General features: G+C 38.1%; 1 pseudogene; it reads left to right on the forward strand.

Annotated features, from left to right (window-relative positions):
- The first annotated feature begins 3,627 nt into the window (after window positions 1–3,627).
- On the forward strand, window positions 3,628–4,187 carry LOC118728065 (annotated as a pseudogene).
- The last annotated feature ends 845 nt before the right edge of the window (window positions 4,188–5,032 follow it).

The raw sequence follows: 5,032 nt of genomic DNA on the forward strand, positions 1-5,032 counted from the left end.
ACCAAGTATGTTGTTTTAAACAACATTGGGAGTGGGAAGTTAGTTCAGCTATTAACTGTCGACCTGTGCTCAATTACAGGCAGGTCTGTCTCAGAGAAATGTCATCGGACTGTGCTCTGGAGCTTCCGACCTGTTAACTTTGAAGGGACTGCAGGGGGGTGTTTGCATAAAAAGCCCAGTGGAAGGTTAGAGGATTCTTGCTTCCCCAATTGCCCTGGATCGACATCTGAAGCATCACGTTATTTAATGACTGGAGTGCAGGATAATGAATTCATTCAGAAATAAGGGAGTCTTATAGGAAAGCTAGAAAAAAACAAACAAAAACAAACCAACACTTCTTGAATAAAGGATAAACATTTGCTTTATTCCTGCAACTCCCCAAATCTAAGCTGTATCTTATGAACATTCAGTTTATGTTTCAGCACCTTTTATAAGATTCTGCAATATGGGAAAAAATGACCAATGTGACCAAACCGTTGATGGTGGCTCTTTTAGGGTGTGAAAGAGATGGTTGCTTGTTTTTTGGCTCCTTTCCACATGTCTATACCGTGCAAACCTTCCATCACAATCATGTGTTATTTTTGTAATGAGGAAAATCTTTCTGAGCATATTTTATATTCCTTATGATGGTCTCATTGTGTTCAAATTATGTATGGAAACATTACCAAGAACAGTAATAGGAATCAATACTTAAATGCTTTCCATGTTTGAGCACCTCAAGTATTTGATTACTGTAATTGCTAGCAATTCTGCCATCTGACAATCTCTTTGTTTCTCTTGGCCCCTGCCTCTGTTCTCTCGCCCTTATTATTGAAATTGCAGACTGTAGATCACTATAAAGCAACCTAGACATCACATGGTATATTCAAAGGTTAACGCAGAAGAGAGAATTCAAAATCCAAGCTCATAATGAAGTATATTTTACTTAATCTGATCATAATAATTAATTTTTCCAAAGATAGTCAGGGATATAAACCCAGCAGAATGCCCTTAGTCAATATGGAGCAATTGAGAAGAATATAAAGATGGTGATTACAGTAACACACTACCATTTATTGAGAGGGAGGGAGGAAAGAGTGAGAAAGAGAGCAAGAGTGAGAGCGAGAGCGAGAGCGAGAGAGAGAGAGAGAGAGAGAGGGAGAGGGAGGGAGGGAAAGAAAGGTGTGTTGGTGAATTTTTAACAACCCAAAAGGCAACAAATAGAACAATTTATGTTAATCTCAGAACTTTTAAGATCAATGACTATCAATTTCATCTATTTTGTTTTATAGTCTCCTTTTGAGGTTTAATGGAATTTGTGAGATTACCCTTTGAAATTTTTAGTCAGATTTAGCTGTAATAAAGGATTATATTTCATAAAGAATAATGTTTTATTTTACCTATTCATGATCTCCTTTTAGATTCCCACTGTGAGTCAGAATCAAGATGGTTGCCAGCATGCCTACTGTGTTTCCCCAAAAATAAGACATCCTCCGAAAATAGACCTACTTACAGCTACTTGCAGCTTTCCTTCTGAGTGAAATATAAGGCATCCCCAGGAAAATAAGGCCCCCCTAGGCTCTGTCTCAGAATGAAAATTAATTTACCTTACCGTATACAGGTAATAAATTTCCTTTATTTTCATTTAATTATAAATGTGTACTGTATTCTTCTTTTTGGAAAAATAAGACATCCCTGAAAATAAGACCTAGTGCATCTTTGGGAGCAAAAATTAATATAAGGCACTGTGTTATTTTCGGGAAAACAGGATAGTATGCAAATATGGCACCCACATTGACAATCTCAACTGAGGAACTATCTACCTACATCTTCCCTTGCTCCCATAATTTTCAGACTATATAGTGAACTGGAAAGTACGCAAGATACATATTAATGGAAAAAAAAACATGCAGTATAAAAACATAGAAAGCCACTATTAATTATACATATTTACATGAACAAAAAAGTTCTAGAGTACAGTGCTTATCTTTAGGTAAGGAAATAAACTTATTTTTGCTTTAGACTTTCTGATTTCTAAAATAAGCATGTATTTTATAGTCAAAGGCAAGTTACTAAAACATAGAATAAAAAAATATAACAGATTATTAAGGCAATAGATTATAAAGTTTAAGAGGATGGTTCAGTGGATAAAGTACTACCTCCTGAACCACTGTAGGTGGCCCTAGGGGGAGGTCCTGCAAAATTAATAGAATTTGGAAGAGAAGGAGAAATAAGAGCATGTTTCATGTATGAAATTGTCTGAGGAAAATGACAGACACAAAGTAAAATACTTTGAGTTATATTGACCTGTTTATCAGAAACAATTCAACACCTATTTGAATGCCCATTGATTTACTCAATAAGTATGTATTAAGAGCCATGTTGTGCTAGAACCCATAGGTTCTGGAACTAAAATGCCAGGTAGAAAGGGCTTCTGTCCTTAAGGGACTTACAACTGTGTAGAACCATGCATGGTAGGCAATAACTACAGAATTGTAAACATTAAGGTAGAAACAGCCATAGCATATGGTAGAAACACAGATAGGTCTCTAATATAGACTTTGGGACCAAGAACAATGTTTGAAGTCACGCTGAAACTGAGATCTGATGTATCCGCAGGATGGCGATGACAACTCTAAACAGAATATCCAGCACCTTGGAAAGCACAGAACTGAAATAAGGGAGAGGATTGCAGGTCGATTTCTATGGCGAGCATCTCCCAATAAAAACCTTGGGCACTGAATTTCAAATGATCATCCCTAGTAGATTCTACTTCATGTGTGTTAGCATTATTTAATGTGGGAGGAGTTAGGCATGTCCTGAGTGTAAATTCATAAGGAGCAGGCTCTTGAAAGTTTGAGCCTGGTTTTTCTGGACTGTGCCCCAGGTACCTTCATTCTTTGTTGGATTTACTCTTTATCCTTTTGCTGAAATACATTTTATACTGATTTTTTTGAGTCTTTCTAGCTGTAACTAAACCTGGGGGTAGAGTTGGGCCTCCCAATACAGGATATATAATCTGGATTAAAAGAATGTATAGGCATAAAGGAAATTTTAACTTCAGTAAAACTTTACCTTGGATTATTTGATTCTAGTTCTGAAGATTATTATTTTATGTTTTTGAATGACTTCAACTTTTCATGGTGAATGACAGTTGGGAATTTTGCATTATAAATTAATGTACACAAATTTGACCCTTCTTAATAATTTTTGTTATTTTCAATCAGTGACATGGTACACTTTTTAATATATTTACAGTATAATGAGCTCCTGAGAACCCTGCTATAAATACGCTTAAAGACTAAACACAATAATAAGTTGTGTATAGAAACTGACATGCATAATTCATTGATAGTAAGGTAATATGCAAGTCCCAAGCTCTAGAGAATGGTATAATAAAATTTTAATGAAAGTTTTGGCAACCCAAAACTCACCTTATGCTCTTGAGTAACGGGAATATCACTTATCTCAAAGTGTATCTGGGCAGCCAAGTTGCAAATTCTCAAAGAGATATGTTCATTAAAGTTCTTATGGACCTGTGGGAAATTGGACTGAATTTCCATCTATCTTGTAGTTGCAACTATGGGCTTTAATATTTGTGCTTTTTAAAAGAGTAAAAATAACTATTCCTGGAAGTAACTATTGAAAATGATTCACTATTCACTTGACCCAGAAACCCAGCAAAACTGTGCAAATAGAGATTCAAATCTTCCTGTTGACTTTAAGAACACTCTTGAAACTGCCCAGGCCTATTCATATACATATTCAAAAGGTCACTAAACATCTGAAGGATGTCACTTTACAGAAGCAACATGTGCCATTCTGACAATGATAGAGTTAGAAGGTGCGCCCAGGCCAATAAATGGGAATGGACACAGGGTCGGTGACCTAAAAATAGTGCTGAATTTTAGCTGCACGTGCTTAAAAATGCAGAAAGTAATGCAGACATCAAGGGTTTAGAGGTAAACTCTCTGGTCATTGAGCACATCCAGGTGAACAAAGCTCCCAAGACGCAGTGGAGAACTCGAAGAGCTCATGGGCGGATTAACCCACACATGAGCTCTCCCTGCCCCTGCGAGATGATCCTTAGTGAAAAGAACAGATTGTTCCTAAGACGGAAGAGGAGGTTGCACAGAAGAAAACAATATCCCAGAGGAACTGAGGAGTCAAAAACGTATGGCCCAGGAGTAAATTCAGCATAAAATAAATAGAAATAAATGTAAAAACAAAAAAAAATAAAAGTAGCATTTCTCAAAGAGGCTTATTGAATATGTTATATTAGTATTAGCACCAAGATTATTATTAATAAAACTAGAGGCCCGGTGCATGAAATTCTCCTCAGCCCAGCCTGCATCCTCTTCAATCTGGGACCCCTTGGGGGATGTCTGACTGGCAGTCGGACATCCCTCTCACAGTCCGGGACTGCTGGCTCCTAACTGCCCCCTCCCTCCCCTACCAGCTTGGTCACCTGAAACTTCCCATCTCCCCCCCACCCCCTCCAGCCTGGTCACCCCTTACTGCCCCCCTCCTGGCCTGGTCACCCCCAACCGCCCCCTTTGCCAACCTGGTTGCCCCTAATGGCCCCCCTGCTTGCTTGGTCACCCCTCACTGCCCCCCTGCTGGCCTGGTTGCCCCATGCAGCCTGCTGTTCAGTCGTTTGGTCGTCCCTCACTAACCCCAGTGCTGGCCCTGGTTGCCCCATGCAGCATGCTGTTCAGTTGTCTATATGGTTGTTTCAGTTGTGATGGCCCCTGGCTTTTTATATATTAGGACATGTTACAAAGTAGCCAATATAGTTGGGTTTTTATCTATAAATCACTTGTCTCAAAGGAATAAAGTGTTCTTTTTATGACACATTCATTTTTAAACAGTACCCAGGAGCTTATAATACCCTACAAACTATGGAAGATTTGACAGCGAGGGTACAAATAATATTACCTTCCTAACAATCTAAAAGTTATATCACATCTATAGCTTCCTAGGAGGTCTTGGAATGCTGTTTGAGGATCAATAAAATGTAAATGCTAATTCACTAATAGAATGTAAATATTAA

Source organism: Pipistrellus kuhlii, unplaced genomic scaffold (assembly GCF_014108245.1).
Source record: "Pipistrellus kuhlii isolate mPipKuh1 unplaced genomic scaffold, mPipKuh1.p scaffold_m20_p_28, whole genome shotgun sequence".
In the NCBI taxonomy this organism is placed as follows: Eukaryota; Metazoa; Chordata; class Mammalia; order Chiroptera; family Vespertilionidae; genus Pipistrellus; species Pipistrellus kuhlii.